Genomic DNA, 16855 nt, shown 5'->3' with positions numbered 1-16855 from the left:
TGATTAGTATGTTCAGGAAATCATGCTTCCACATACATTGGGTGATCAAGAAAGGGGCAGATAACCCCACCCCTGGGTGGGAAATTTGCTATGCTAATTAGCAAGTTGAAGTGAGGACAGCCAGGGGCTTCTGTGCAGGCCCAGCCAACTGGTAAAAGCTGGTTTTCCTACTTCATTGCTTCAGCAGGATATTCTTGACCACCAAAAGTGGAATTTGGTAGAAAGAGAGGGTTACATCTCATTACCTTCTGATTTACATATAATTCTTTCCTTTGTATCCTGGCTGTTAGGAAATAAAAAGCATAACCTTGCAGAAAATTATCTAACAAGCCACTCCTGCGCCCTGCTTCTCTAAATTAGCCCATGAGAACATGGCCTTGCAGGAGATTATCAAATGAACCATTCCTGCCTGCCCCCCCACTTCTGTGATCTAACAAACCAGTCCTGCCCCCGCTTCTGTAAATCAGCCCACAAAAGCATGACCTTGCACCTACCTTCTGCTTCTGTAACCCCACTTGCAAAATTACCCTAGCAACACATTAGTCAGTGAGCGAGAGCCATGCTAGTCCCACATAAAATCTTATATAAACCTATGAAAACTGAAAGACAGGGCTCAGAATTTGGAGAGTGACTCTCCTCTGGGCCTGTGTGTTATAAGTCTGTTCCTCTGCTCATCTGAGGACCACTTGGGTTTTTCTGCCACTCAGAACTCCTGGCTTTGCTGCAACATTTGGTTCCCTGACTGGGAAACCCAACCACGCTGGCCCTTTGAGCCTCTGGTTTGGGACTGGCAGGCATGGCTGGTGGAGATCTCCACATGAAGGAGGCAGCGCCACCTGTCCTCTTGATGGGGCCTCCTTCGGGGAAAGGATCCCTGTGGAACATGTCCTCTGACCCAGCCTGACTCAGTGGAGGGGTGGGTTGAACAGCATAAGAAGATGCTGGAAAGGTAAGGCCCCAGGGCTCTGAGTCCCAGTCAGGCCCATCTCCAGACAGAAGTGGAGACTGATCACCTCCCAAAATCTCGAGATTCAAGATTCCAGGATAGGGCAGTTCCTTGGGCGGGACTGTGGAACCTCTGAGTGATTGAGTGAATGACTGGGGACTGCAGAGGCTTCTGCTGATCCAGTCTGTGGCCCCATGGCCTGCACTATGGGGCCCGAGTAGGTCCCAACCTGCACTCAGTGGCTATGTCATCCGGCATAGTGGATAATCCAGACTCTACATGATGCCTTAGCTAAGGTGAGATGAAGTTCTCCTGAGAAACACGGACAAGCAGGCATCTGAGTGGCCTTGTGAGGGGCCCCCCTCCTTTGTTTACCTGTGACACCAGCTCAGGGATGGGATCATCACAATCCAAACTCACCATCTTAGATGCTATATTAAAAATTTTCAAAAAGGGCTTTTCCAGGGATTATGGTATGTCCCCCAGAACTCTCCGGACTCTGTGCAAAGTCAAGTGGCCTACGTTTAGTGTTAATTAGCCCTCAGGGAACCCTAGAGGTGGCCAAGGTACATGCAGTTTGGCAGACAGTCACTGAAGCCCTGGCCACCCCGCTCAGTTCCCCTACTTCAATTCCTGGTTAGAAATTGCCCAAACCCTGCCCTCTGAGGTTCGATTCTGTGCTGGAAGGAAGGGTCAGAGCAGGGTCCTAGTAACACAAACAGCCAGACTTTGAAAACCTGTTATTCTACAAAAATCTCCAGAAGGAAACCCACTCTTCCTGCTGTATAGTACAGCCATTCCAGAACATTTCCCTGCCCTGGAGCCTCCACAGGCAGATCTCCCAGAGAGGACTCCACCTTCAGGCCCCACGGCCCGTCAGCCCTGAGGGGGCTCCTGAGGTCCCTTTGGTGAGGAGACTTCAGTCAGTGCAGCCTGTGCTTCAGAAGCCCCTCCATGAAACACAGGGTCCACCCAGATCAGTGCAGATGGGACTGAGCAACCCAGGAGGCCAATCCTGTTTCATCAGCCCTTCACACCTGCAGATCTCTTAAACTGGAAGCACCCACCCCTTCACATTCGGAAAAGCCTCAGGCTCTTATCCACCTCCTGGAGTCCGTTTTCCACACCCACCGCCCCACTTGGGGTGATTGCCTCCAGCTCCTCCTAACCTGTTCAATATGGAGCAGAGACGCCAGATCCTCATGGAAGCCAGAAACTGGTTGTGAGAACAGGCCCCCACAACTGTCTTGAACCCAGAGGAATGGGCCCCAGAAGCAGCACCAAAAGCTCAGCCAGCCTGAAACTTTAACACAAATCAGGGACAGGCTGCCCTTCAGTGGTATCAAATAGCCCTCCTCAGAGGGGTACGAGAAAGAGCGAGGCAGCCCACAAACACAGCCTACAAGGCCTCCATCACTCAACAGGCTGAAGAACCTCTGGGGGATTTTTATGAGCAACTCTGCAAAGCCTTCTGGATCTACACTCCCTTCAACCCAGAAGCCCCGGAAAGCCAGAGAATGGCCAGTGCAGGTCTCGTCACCCAGGAGGCATCAGACATCAAATGCAAACTTTGAAATCTAAATGGGTTCACAGAAATAAACATCTCCCAGCTCCTCAAAGTCTCAAATGGTATTCATCAGTCGGGACAAAATTGCTGAAAGGGAAGCAAAAAAGCGAATAAAACAGTAGGTCTCCCTGTTAACTGCAGCCTTAAAAAATCCAGACCCAACCAATCACAAAAGGCCACCCTGAAAAGGGAGGAATACTTCACCCTGAAACACTCCGCTGCTGCCAGTACCTCTTAATGGGACAGTTATGGCCTGGGGCCACCTGATTTCCTTGTCTGAACTTAAAAACATCCTTTTTTTCTGCCTGTGGGTGGCTCCCCAGAACCAAATCCTATTTGCTCTTGAATGGGAGAATCCCAAAACTCAACAAAAATGTTCAGTTAACTTGGACTCAACTCCCACAGGGCTTCTAAAACTCCCCCTCTCCTTTTCCTGAATCCTGCCACTTTCCTGCCAACCAAAAGAAAGACTCCTGAACATGACTGTGCAGAAGTAACAAAAAAAAGTGTATGCCAGCTGCCCCGACCTCCAGGACAGGCCACTTTCTTGCCCAGATCAAGCCCTATTCACAGATAGCAGCAGTTTTCTCAGAGATGGAAATAGGCTCGGATTTGCCAGCAACAAGTTTGGTACCTAAAGTGCATCATCTCAAAAAAGCACCAGAGGGAAACTGGCTACCTCCAGATGGCTGATTCTTCATCCCAAAGGGGACCGCCCACACCCTTGTTCAACAATACCGCCCGCTCACCCACCTGCAAAAAGCTGCTTTAAGAGCCCTGCTCAGAAAATATTACTACAGTGCCGGATGGCCTCGCCCTGCACCACCGTTAGTGGCCAATGCCAAACCTGCCTAAGAACAACCCCTCCCGAGGTCCCCAGGCCCCATGGGCATCCAGCACACAGGAACTGCCCCTTTTAAAAACTTAGCAATGGGCTTCACAGAAACAAAACCAAGTCGAGGGTATAGGTACTCATTAGTAATAATGTGCACCTTCTCGGGCTGGGTCAAGGCCTTTCCCACCACACTAAAAAAGCAAGAAAGTAGCTAAAGCTTTGCTCTGAAAAATAGTTTCATGGCCCAGAATACCCTTATCCATAAGCAGCAACAATGGCCTGGCTTTCATAGCAGCCATCATCCAAGAGCTAGCAAAATGTTACAAATTAAGTGAAAACTCCATACAGCATATAAGCCCCAGAGCTCAGGGAAAGTAAAACCCTAACTCTCAAAACCACCCTAGCCAAGTTTAGTTAAAAAAAAAAAAGTCCTCCCCTGAGTAAATCTGCTCCCATTAGCACTCCTTAGAGTCAGAGGCTTCCCCAGGTCCTGGGGTTATTCACCTTTTGAAATTGTTTAAAGGACCACATCCAATTACTCAAACCTTCAAGGGAAATCTCAGACTCCTAGGAAAAACCGGCCAGGATTCCAGCAGTTAGGAAAAACCCTAGCCCAAATATACAAACCATCCTGTCTCAGGACCCAATCCCATTAAGCCACCCAGTACACTCACACTTTTTTGGAAATCTAGTTTGGTTAAAAAAAAAAAAAAAACTAGAAAAAGGAGACTTTCCAGCCCACCTGTTGCTTCTTAAAAAGAGATGGCACTTCAAGAGATGGAGGTTGTTTATTTCTGGTGGCATAGGGCTGAAAATTAATCATAAAATCATTTATATACACATTGGATATTCCAGATTTTGTGTGTGCGTGGGTTTTGTGTGGGTTTTGAAAAAATTATTCATTAAGTATTTATTGAGAATAACCTTGTCAGGCATTATTCTTTTGATTTTGGTTTTGTTAAGCACTGATTGTTGTATTACATTTCAAAGATTTAGATTTTATACAACCTTAACATTCAAACATGAAGTGGAACACTGAGGTCCTGCTTTGCCTTTATCTTGGTTTCTTCTCAAGGATTTCTGATCGCTAGTTTGAAAGCATTTTCAATAGGCATATATAACATGAATGCATTTCTACCCTTTAAAATGGCTTTGTGATTTTTATATCACTTTCTGAGATTTGTGGTTTTATAGCTCTTTGTAAAAAATCTCACTGGTTAATATTCAGATTCTAAATATTAGAAAATTTCAAAAATAAAAATGTACCACAAACTACTTAGGAATTCTTATATTTGAAGTGAAAGCATTAGTGTAAATCAGAGTTGATCCTATTAAAACCAAATTCCCTTATGCATATTCCATAATGTAGTACTCTCAACAACTTAACTTGCTTCTGTAAATAAAATTCTAGAATAAAATTTAGCATGTGATACCTATGAAAATGATGGCTTTCTCAGAAATTTCTGTTAGGTAGCAAATAAGTTAGATTTAGATATAGGAAATGGAAAATTATATTTTGGCATGTGGTAGGAAAATACTGTGTAGTTTGAAATTTTATCATAAACTTTTTATCATCTAATCCTAAAGAGATACTAACTTTTGAAACTAAAGATGACCCAAAGTGGTAAAATTTATTACAAATAAATGCTTAATAAATTTGCTTACATCTTTCCACGTCATACCCTTTAGATTAAGTGAAGATATTAGCAAGAGAAGTGTTGTAAACCTTTATCCCATGGAATCAGCAGAAGCCTTAGAATTACAAGATTCTGCACTGAAGTACGTTTACCTTTTAATAACAAAAACAGACTCCTCCTTTTTACATTGAAGCATTTGTGCTTTAAATTCCCCTGCTATCTTTTTTCGTCCCTTGTTCCTACAGTGGTCAGATTCAGCTGGAGACGTTGCCAGGGTGTGAGGTAAGGGTGCTCTCAGACTAGCCAGGGCCTGCCACGGAATTCTGGCTGCCACGTTCCCTGAAGATTCATGGGTGGTGGTGGTGGGTCATATGGAATGGCCTGTCCTTCTGGTGTCATTTTTCTGTAAGGCTAAAACTTCTCTGAAAATAAAGTTTATTATTACTTAAGAAAAAGAAAAGAAAAGAATATATCAAAGAGAAACTACCAGAACTCTCTGAGAACAGGGAAAGGGGGGCTTGGGAAAGTTACATGAAGTAAAATTTGAGTGGCTGTGGAGAAGGCAGTTTTGACAGGAAGGTAGGGATGAACCTAGAGGGGCTTAAAAAGATGAACTTACCCTGGTCATAGGGAGGGAGGTTTGAGTGAGGAACACTCTTTAAGTCCCTTCTTGTCGAATGGGCTTAGAGTGGCCAATGTCGAGGCAGGATTTGTGCACAAGCCAAATTATATACCCTGAGGGGTCAGTCCGTGTGCAGTCTCACACTGGTAAGTCTCTGTGCTAAAGAAATAGGAGAAAAGGGGGCAATAAAGGTCAGAGCCTTGTCCCCTGAGAGTATGGGTTAGTTGTCGAGCAGAGTGACTTGCAATTGCTTTGGGTATCAGTCATTCCCAGCTCAAGGGTTTACCATGGGCCAGTTAATTGCCCTCATTTTCTGTTAATTGGGGTGAGAATAATAGCTGTTATAAAAATGGAATGAGATGATGCAGGAAGGGTCTTGCCACACAGGCCACGCCATAAATGGTAGCTGTTACTGTTCTTCTGGTCTGTTATTGCTAGGGGGTGGTCTTAGACAGAATCCGGGCACCCCACCTTTTGGTGGAGACGTTGCTGCATCACCCCATCGTGGAGCAGCAGAAAGCCTTTCATGTGCAGGCTGTCCTGGGCCCACGTCATCAAGCTCTCCATTCCAGACACTGCTGCTGCTGATTCTGCACGGGCACGTTTTATTTTTTAAAGAGTTTATTTGGAAATCATTCTAAACTTATAAAAGATTGCCCTCCCCCCCAAAAAAAAAGCCATTTCAAGGAACATTCATATATTCTTTTTTTCTATTTTTGTTAAAGAGACTTAGATATGCAACTGTCGCATAAAAATGTATAGGATTCCCATATGCCCCGCTCCCCACCATCCATTTATTCTTTTACCCATATTTGCCTATTATTAACACGCACTGCATTTGTACTGCCATTTACTCCATCTCTACTTCCCCCTTCCCTCTCTTCTCTTCCCCTCCCTCCCACACCCACAACACATACACACAGAGTTCTTTTTCTAAACCATTAGAGGGTATGCTTCTTACACCACAGCCCTTAACTCCTCACCATTTCAGTGTGGGTTTTTTACTAACAGGCATTTTATCTTAGAGAGCTACCTTTCAATATTAACTTCATACATCTACATTGATAAAATACTTCCATCTAATCTTCCTTCCATAGGGAAGGAAGGTCCTTCATAGCCTTGCCCCCTCCAGTGCTGGATTTAGTCTAGGGATTAGTGTTACATTTATTGGGGGTATAGCTACAGCCTCCTTTGATCTGAAACATACTACAAACTTTAACTTTTGTGACCTTGAAATTTTGAAGGACACAGTCCCTGCTCTCCCCCACCCCCTTTCCAATAGAATGTTCCTCATTTTACATTCTGAGGTTTCCTGATGATTCATAATTAGATTGGGGTTCTGCACTCTTGGTTGGAAAACTGCCCCGGCGTGTCTCAGCTGGAGGCCTGCCACACCCATCTACCCCTCCCTGGTGGTAGTAATTCCTTCACCTGGCCAAGGTGTGGCCTGATTATCCCACTGGGTAATTACTGCTTTTTTAATCCTCCCTTGCAACTCATAAGTCTATGGGGGGATGTTTCCAGACCAAGGTAGTGTCCTGCTGCAGACACACTTTTAACCTCACCAGACAGATGCCCACCGATGAGCGTGGCATCAGGAGTCCCAGCAGGGCTCAGAGCCTCTAGGGGAAACAGTGTGTCCGCTCCATCTCAGTGTACAATTAGAGGATCATCCAGGATCTGCAGTGTCTTCCGCTGAAATGCAGGTCTTCCTGATCGTGAAACCTGCCACATATTGAGGCCTTACTGCAACCAGACGGTGTGAGGTGTTTGACATGTGTCATTGTTACTCCTTTCATTCAGCACATACTTAGTACATACCATGGCACCCAAAGAACTAGAAGTGAACTAAGCCAAGGTCCTGCCCTGAGGAGTTATGGATCCAGATAAGATATTAGGGAAAGGTGGGCGTTATGAGGCACAATCTACAGGTGCAGGACCTGGAGCTGCCAGGAGGGCATGTGCTGGCCTGGATGACTTAGGCGGTAAATGGCTGGGCCCTGCTTTTCCACTCTATCATATTGCCTCTGCATGATGTGGACTAGTGGTGATGTACTAAGCCTTGTCATATTTAGAAACCTAGTGGGACCCGAATAGAACAATCCTTTTCTGAACAACTAGTCTGAGCAGGGGTAGAGAACATATGTGTCCATGATGATGCATTTTGCCTCCCACCAGGAATGCAGATGGGGAATGGAAGGAACAGGGGTGGGTATATCCTGGACTAGGTACTGACTGACCCCAGGTCAAGTTTTGCCTTGGTCTAGTCTTCATCCCATCATTTAATCCAAGAAGCTCTATACTTGAGTGCTTTCTGTTGATGCCATGGAGCATTAGTCAGTTCCAATAGTTATTAAGAACTTCTACTAAGGTTGGACATCTCAGTGGTTAGGAAAGAATATTTCAGTGTCACATTCTCTTAATATTTGTCCAAGATTGTCTTAATGTTGAACTTCCTCTCATTTTCCCATCAGCAAAGGTGAGCTGTTTCTCTGCAGTCAGTTCTAGATTTTCCCAGGGGATTTTTATTCTCTTTATTGATCTCCTCTTTATTTTTCCTGTTCTTTGCTTTTCTCCTATTGTTTGACACAAGCACAGACACTTAGGGCTTCCGCTCTGAGCAGGGTCATGCACACAGCCAGCAATCCCTGAGGGCTTATGGAAGGGAGAGAAAGAGAGGGGATCCAATGATAAGAAATGGACTTTGGGAAGGAGAATTTCAGTGTCCTGCCCATTCAGTGGAGAGAGCACTGGGTTTTCACTGATTGCTGAAGGTACTCCATCATTTAGGCACAATTTATATTCTATTCTTGTAATGCAGTTCCTTATGCTTATCTAAATTGAAACGCATCCGGAACGTTTCCACTTGCCCATAAAGCTTCATGGGATTTTCCCAAAGTTTGACTGTTTGCCATCACTTTATTATGTGGAGAATCCTAGTGTCATCCCAAAGAAGGATATTTCAGTTCCAAGTAATATATCATTCCTTCAGTCAGTTTGGTCACCACCCCCTCCCCCCTTTGTTTAAGCACCTGCTTGAAATGTCCTTGAATTTTCCTTCTCATAGAGTCTCAAAAAGAGATATACCTGTGTACCTGACTTCAGGAGATTGGGGGAAACACAAACCCTCTGGGAAAATACCTTGAGTCTGTCTCTTAAGTATAATGTTTTGTGTTATGTTAATTAATTCAAGGTGTTTTTTTCCATCCTTTTTGGTTGGATAAGGAGTCCTCCTAGTAGAGTAAGAAATTCTTACTCCTTATCTTCCTTCTAGGGCAATTCACCATCTTTGACTAGATGCGTGTTCACGATTTTAAAAAGGGAGGTTGGATTAGCTGGCTCTGGTGGGAAAAGGAAGTCACAAAGAGCAGGAAAAAGAAAAGGAAGTTGTGCCTTGGTAAGGCTGGCAAAAATGATTATGCAGAACTTAAATATGTTTCTCATTTATGATCTGGTTATTTTCACATTGTCTCTTTCATCCCATTTGGGAAGAAAGCAAACCTTCCAGGATACTCTTAAGTCAACTAACCAGTATCTCTTGGTAACCTGGAGTGGCTTCAGCCTTGTTCTGGTGTAGAGGACTGGAATATGAAGACAATAAAGTTGGCATCCTGAGTCTGTCTTACGCACTTTGGTGGCTAAGGATGGGAAAAGGAGTTTATGGAGAGAGGAGTAAACTAGGCTGGTGGAGTGGGGTGGGCTTGGATTGGTAACTGGAGGCTGTGTTGAGCACGTGTGCAGGAAGCTGCACCATGTGTAATGGTGTGGGGACCAGTTAGATACGGGGAGGCCAAGAGCATGAGGCCGTTTGCCATTGGCAGTGCTTTCTCTGACTTTATACTCACGTTTGATGACTTTCCACAGCAAGTTTGGGTAGCCTTGCCATCCATTCAGGGAGAACTGCAAATGACCTTTCTGTATATAAATAATAGAGAATGAGCTGAAGGGTTAGGGGGAATGACAGGAAATAGGAGGGGAAGGCGTTGCTTATCGTGAGAACCAACCCAGAAGTCAAGTTCCTTGTTGGAAGTTCTAACAAAGCCACTTAACTGAATAGGCAAATTAAGGACATTTTCCCCCCTAAAAATATGTTCTGGTTTTGACATAAACCCAAAGCTAGAATTTGCATTATTAGGCAGCACTGGGAAACTGCATCTCTTTTTTGTTGTATCATCTTGCTGTGTCAGCTCTCCATGTGTGTGGCACCACTCCTGGGTGGGCTGCACTTTTTTCATATGGGGTGGCTCTCCTTGTGGGGTGCACACCTTGCATGTAGGGCACCCCTACACAGAGGTGCCCCTGTGTGGCACAGCACTTCTTGTGTGCAGCAGCACTGCGCATGGGCCAGCTCATCACACAGGTCAGGGTCCCTGGGGATTTAATGCTGGACCTTCCATATGGTAGGTGGATGCTCTATCAGTTGACCCACATCTACTTCCCTATTTTTAAGATTTTTAAGAATAACATTCCTCAACAGTGAATTCAAGATAAGAATAGAGATTGGCATGAACTTGGTGGCATGTATGAAGATGTTTATGTTAGCAATTACCAGCATTTTCATTAGGGTAGATCTACGGGGTTCTTGAATATCATAAAAAAAAAAAAAAAAAATGAATGTAGAGCATAGCGGTGTAGCTCAGTGGCTGAGTACCTGCTTTGCATGTACAAGATACCAGGTTCAGTCCCTGATATCTCCTAAAAAATAAAATTAAGAAAAGAAGACAGAACATCATGAAATAAGCTAGCGTTGTGCCCTGCAGGGCCCCTCATCTCTGTGCATCTCTCTCCCCTGGTTTTTCTGGTATGCTATTGGCTCAGGTGCCCCTTGAATAAGAATGGCTCCAGGCCCCAATCTCTACCCCCCAAAATTCAAATATGTATATCCAAAGGACTGCTGACCTTTTTCATCTCCAGGCCTCATACATTTCTCATTCTCTACATGGCTAAAGTGAAGCTATCAAATTCCTTAGTTAAAAAACAAACAAACAGGAGTTGTGGTCATATATGTACAGCATAACATTTCCCATTTAGCCCCTTTCACGCATACAGTTCATTGGCCTTAATCCCACTCACACTGGTACTCTCAACCCCATCACCGCCATCCATTTCCAAAATGTTTTCCTCAACCACCCAGAAACTCTGTACTCATCCCCACCCCACCCCGACCTTGTAGTCTACCTCCTGCCTCTATGAATTTGTGCATTCTAGATATTTCCTATCACTGAGATCCTGCCATGTTTGCCCTTTTGTGCCTGGCTTCTTCTATTCAAAAAGGTTCATCCATGCCATCGCGTGAGTCAGGACTCCATTCCTTCCACAGCTGCATAGTCTTCCGTTGTGTGTAACACATTTTGTTTGTACACTCCTTCTCTTGAAGGACACTTGGGTTGCTTCCACCTTGTGGCTAGTATGAATATTGCTATGCATAGCTGCTGGAGGCCCCACTTTCAGGTCCTTGGGGTATATACCTAGGCCATATGGTAATTCTGTACTTTCTCAGAACAGTCAAACTTTCTACGGTGACTGCACCATTTTACATTCCCACCAACAACGTTCGAAGATGTATTTCTCAACATCCTCTCCGACACCTGTAATTTCCCATTGTTTAAAATAGTAACCATTCATGTGGGTGTGACTTGGTATCTCATCTTGGTTTTGATTTTCATTTCCCTAATGGCAAGTCATGTTGAGCATCTTTTCATGTGCTTTTTTGCCATTTGTATATATTCTTTGGAGAAATGTCCATTCAGTTTTAAAAAGCAATTAGTTCCAATCTACCCAGTATAGTTTTATGAGGAGTATGAGAGTTAATGTAAGTAGAAATACTTAATACATATATATAAAGGCTAGTATCATTTCAGTTTGTTTATACTTTAAAATAATGCACTGCCATTTATTTACTTAGTGATAAGATTCTATTTATTTTTAAAATGTTTGCAGTTATCCTTCCTTTGTCCTGCAGATTTGCCAGAGCTTGTTAATCAGCCATTTAATAGCTATTTGAGTTCCCACCAAGGGTGAATGAATTCTTGGGGTTGGTGTCATAGAGGATTCAATGAATGGAATTTAAGTGGGGTGATGGTAGGGGTCATCAGTAGCTTATTCCTTGTTGAATTTCAAGTCCCAGGACAGCTCCTGGAAGGTAGGTGGGTGGTACTAGACTACCCTCTGTCTTTGTATCTAGTTAGGAAGATAATAAATAAATATATAGAGGGTCAAATAACAGTGGACGTGTTGATTGCCAAGGAAGAAGACATGGGTAGTGGTTATTAAAGACAGTACATTATACATTGCTATGTAAGTTCTTTGCATTCAAAGGGAAGTATGATCACTGTGAGCTAGAAAAGGGCAAGAAAACTTTTTGGAGATGGTAGAGAGTATGCTAAATCTTCATTTTGCACGATCAATTATGTGTTGACTGCTACTATGAGCCAGATGGTAGATGAGGTGATGGGATGTAGGAGAGAATAAAGGGGCCCAACTATTATGAAGTGTATATACTATTGGGAAGATATAGTAAGTAGCAAGGAAGCAAAGACATCATTTCAGATAGCAGTGAGTTCTATAAATAAACAATGCATCCTATATATTTTCATTTCTTAACAGCAATATATACAATGGGTTGGCTTTAACAATGGGAATTGACTGGTTCATGTTTTTGAGGCCATAAAAAAAGAACCTCAAAAAATTTGAAATAATTGAAACCATACAAAATGTGTTATCCAAACACATTGGAATCAAACTGGAAATGAGTTACAAAAAGATAACAGAAAAATCCCAAATACTTGAAAACTAAGCAACCTACTTATAACTATTATATGGGTCAAAGAGAATATGTCAAGGAAAAAAAATACATTGAACTGAATGACCATGAAATACACATAGCAGAAATTATGGGACACCAAGTACTGCTGAGGAGGAACTAATGGTATATTTAGAAAAGAAGGAGAATCTCACTCAATAATCTAAGCTCCCATCACAGAAAAAAAGAAAATAAGCCCAAAATAAGTAGAAGGAAGGAAATAATAAAGATAAGAGCAGAAATTTGACAACTTAGATGAAGTGGACTGCTTTCTTGTAAAACATAAACTACCACAACTCACCCAATATGAAATAGATTACTAAAAGTCTCTAGTCCTTAATGATTTCACTATGAATTCTACCAAATGGTCAATGAAAAATTAACATAGTCTCTTCCAGAAAATAGAAGATAAGGTAATACTTCCCAATTTACTTTCGGAAGCCAGATTTAACCAAATATTAACCAAATAGAATCAAGTAATAATCAAAACAATTATAAACCATGACCAAGTAGGATGTATTCCAGGAATGCAAGACTGATTTGATATTCAAAAATCCATTAGTGTAATCCACCACCTCAACAAGCTAAAGAAGAAAAATTAGTTGGTCATATCAAATGATGAAGAAAAAGTACTTGATAAAATTCAATACTCAAGACTTTTTAAAAAACTGGCAGAAATAATGCAATAGAAGAGAACATTTTCAACTTGAAAAAGAATGTCTACAAAACATCTAAAGCTAACATTTTTTTAATGGTGAGAAACTGAATGCTTGCCCCCAAAGATCAGGAACAAGGCAGGAATCTCTGCTCTCATCATTCTTATTCATCTTAGTGCTGGGAGTTGTATCCAGTGCAGTAAGGCAGGAAAGGGAAATAAAAGGCATACATGTGGGAAAGAAAGAATAAAACTCTCCCTATATAGAAATGGCATGATTGCCTACATAGAAACTCCCAAGAAATTGATTTAAAAGAGAAAAAAAAAAACAAAAACAAAAACAGGAACTCCTAGGACTAATAAGTAAGTTCACTAATGTAGCAGGATACAAAGTAAATGTAAAAAATGGTATTTCTATATATAAACATTGAACATGAGGATACCAAAATTTAAAATATAATACCATTTTACAGTTGCCCAAACAAAAATGATTAGGTGTAAATCTAACAAAACATGTGTAGTACTTGTATTTGAAAACTACCTGATGCTGATGGAAGAAACCAAAGTTGATCTAAATCAGGGGTTCTTAACCTTTTTTGTTCCATGGACCCCTTTGCCAGTCAGGTGAAAACCATGGACCCCTTCTCAGAATGTAACAGCGGATAGTTTTATGGCATTCAACATCAGTATGTCTTCAAACTAAATTTTAGGATTACTCAAAATTATGTTTTACAACTTTCTCTTAATTTCAATACCTGATAATCTTACATGGTTCAACATCCATTGAATCAGTCATTTTCAGCAAACATTTAGAAATTGACCTGTCCCACGGTGTCATAAACCCATCTCTGCCATCCTTAGTAGCCTTTTTGCAGGCAGTTAGACACTGCATTCAGAACACACTACATCAAAATAAAAATCATACTAAGTCCACACTATACTGTGTATTATTCAATAAATATATCATACCCTCACCAACATGTCCCCACAAGAATGTTGATTTTTTAAATTTTCAATTCAAGCTTACAGACCCCCTGAAATCTTGGTCCATGGACCCCTGGTTAAGAACCGGTGATTTAAATAAATGTACTAGTCAGTTTATTTTCATTTGTCAACTCATTCCCTTTTTATATTTTCTTAGCCAGGACTGAGAAAATACTGAGCCCAAGAAGTTCTTCCTTTCATTACTCCTTTCATTCTACTACTTAAAAACATTATTTCTAAAGTAGAGGAAGTTCTGCCTTGAAATCTTTCTAAAAGGTTTTTTTTTTAAGATTTATTTTTTATTAATTTTTCTCCCCCCCCCCCCGTTGTCTGCTTTCTGTGTCCACTCACTGTGTGCTCTTCTGTGACCACTTCTATCCTTATCAGTGGCACCGGCAGTTTGTGTTTCTTTTTGTTGCGTCATCTTGTTGTGGCAGCTCTGTGTGTGCGGTGCCATTCTTGGGCAGGCTGCACTTTCTTTCATGCTGGGTGACTCTCCTTACAGGGTGCACTCCTTGTATGTGGGGCTCCCCTACATGGGGGACACCCCTGCATGTCAGGGCACTCCTTGTACACATCAGCACTGCACATGGGTCAGCTCCATATGGGTCAGGAGGCCCGGGGTTTGAACCGCGGACCTCCCATGTGGTAGGCAGATGCCCTAACCACTGGGCAAAGTCCACTTCCCATCCTTAACCTCTTTTTAACTTAATTTGCTCTTCTCCATAATGGGCATATACTTGTCTGGATGAAATGCAATACATAGGAAACTCTCGCCATTGCAGTTGACATGTTAAAATACACCTAAATGTAAGCCATTTTTATCATTGGTGAATATATAGCAGAGTTTCAAAATTCAGAGCCCCTAGTTTCAATGGAAAGTGTTCACCCAGCATCGTATTATCAGTGGACTGGTGAAAGCCTCACCCAAGCCCCTCTGTACTCCTCCCAGGAACATTTCCCAGTTGCATTATTTGTCCCAATTTCTTTTTCTCTTGGCAGCAGAAAAAATTAGCTGATGATCCCATTTCAATGCTCAGGTTTCCTTTTCTCTGCCTATCTTTTTTTTTTTTTAAATTAGAGCAGTTGTAGGTTTATAGAAATATCATGCAGAAAATACAGTCCTTAGTTCTATACTTTGGAACATATTTTCCTTTCAAAAGCCTGACTACTTTTATTTAACTTCAGACAACATTGGGAAAAAGGTCAATTTTCTGTACACTTTGGATGGGTTTATGCTGTATTAATATGTGTCAATAAAATTGATTTGGTAAAAAGAAAAGGGTTAATTTTCTTGCTTTGGAATCTGCCTCTAGGAGCCTTATGTGGGGCAGTTAATTCTGTTCTGTAATCTAATATGAAACTTGTACTTTTTAATAAGGTACAACCTATACAGTTGCTCTGAGCTATGTGACAAATTCTCATGTAATCATTTTTTCCAATCATGAGAAGAAACTCCAGACTCCTCTTTCCCCAATTTGAATGTATAGTTATCATTTTCCAAAGTGTGAGATGACCTGGTGAAGCATTTATCAATGCACATTTATATACTTCATTAATTCTTTAGAAAATATGCTCTACTCTTTTAAAGATGTTTTGAATTTCACATTTTTCTTCTGTAAATAAAATTTTAAAAATTGAAAAATAATGGGAAATAATGGCTTATTGGAGAAAAAAGAAAAAAATAGAGCAAAGCAAAAGAAAAATAAGTCCTTTATCCCATCACTCAGACAGTGACTGTTTACATTTTGGCTTCTTTATTACTATTTGTTTTCCATTTAATTGTGAGTTCCTCGTGTATGCCATTTATAAGTTTATTATTATAGCCTAAATATTTCCCCATGTGGTAAAAATTCTTCTTAAATGTCTGTTTCAATTACTGTGACATATTGTCAGCTTATGTTTTGTCTTCTGGTATCCCCGCTTCACCTTGCCCATGCCTGCTCCTTCTGTTTGCATGAGGCTTACTGCAGCTGTCTTATCTTAAAACACGCCAGGGGGAGACAAAACCACCCAAGCAACTTCTTGCCCATCCTTTCAAGGTGGACCAGGCTTTCCTCTGTAGTCAAAGGAAAGATGTTTGCTGAGCCTCCCAACCAAACTGTTCTCCCTGGTGGCAGGTTTTTTGTTTTTTTTTTAAAGTGTGTGTGTATGGGAAAGGGAGAAATTTTTTTTCTTTTTTTAAACAAATACTATGCAAACTTAGATTTCTTGAAGCTTGCTCTGGGCCCCTATGAAATGGAGTGAGAGTCACTTTGCCCCTGCCTGTTAGGTGTCAGTCAGTCTCTAGAGAGCCTTGCTTGTCCACCAAACAGTGAGCAACACTGAAGCTCCTTGCCTCCTTTCAAGGGAGCTAAGAGTGGAATATTGAAGTGTAGTGGGAAAGCATTTAAAACCTGTCAGGGAAAAATTAAAAGGTGTGAGCCAAACGTATCTCTCACTCATCCCACACCTTCTAAGTCTTCCATTGCCAGGGTCAACTCGATTTCGAGAGGCTCTTGGTGAAGTTGTGAATATCCCCCAAAATTCATGTTGTTTACTTTGCTGCTGCCTCTTTCTAATCAAACCCATGGCTTTGGTGGGAAGGAGACTGATTGGCCTGGTAAATTGAACTCTTCCAACAGAAATACAGTTACTGATGGGGAAAAATTTCTATGATGTCCTTTTAGGTGAATCCTAGCAGGTTTTATACAACAGTATGATTCCATTAAAAAATTATATATATATATACATATGCTATTTATATTCTTTATGTACATATAAAGAATATAATCCAAAGTATTAAGTTATTATCTCTGGGCAGAGGT

At 41.8% G+C, this 16855-nt stretch overlaps 1 protein-coding gene and 1 long non-coding RNA gene across 10 annotated transcripts in view; one reads left to right on the top strand and one right to left on the bottom strand.

Moving 5' to 3' along the window:
* CAB39L (calcium binding protein 39 like) overlaps positions 1-16855 on the top strand; it is a 428008-nt gene that overhangs the window by 250584 nt on the left and 160569 nt on the right. Inside the window, exon 5 of one of the 9 annotated variants that reach the window (XM_071208291.1) lies at positions 5038-5127. The exons of the other annotated variants lie outside the window; for them this stretch is intronic. The gene's annotated coding sequence lies outside the window, so the exon portion shown is untranslated. The remainder of the gene's footprint in view (positions 1-5037; positions 5128-16855) is intronic. 9 annotated transcript variants of the gene reach the window in all.
* LOC139436544 (uncharacterized) overlaps positions 5128-16855 on the bottom strand; it is a 33276-nt gene continuing 21548 nt past the window's right edge. The window contains exons 2-4 of the long non-coding RNA XR_011645861.1: positions 9453-9522; positions 5605-5766; positions 5128-5407 (exon numbers count right to left, since the gene is read on the bottom strand). This is a non-coding gene — a long non-coding RNA (uncharacterized lncRNA). The remainder of the gene's footprint in view (positions 5408-5604; positions 5767-9452; positions 9523-16855) is intronic.

Source organism: Dasypus novemcinctus, chromosome 15, assembly GCF_030445035.2.
Source record: "Dasypus novemcinctus isolate mDasNov1 chromosome 15, mDasNov1.1.hap2, whole genome shotgun sequence".
Taxonomy (NCBI): Eukaryota; Metazoa; Chordata; class Mammalia; order Cingulata; family Dasypodidae; genus Dasypus; species Dasypus novemcinctus.
This window is presented reverse-complemented; position numbering and strand designations above follow the sequence as displayed.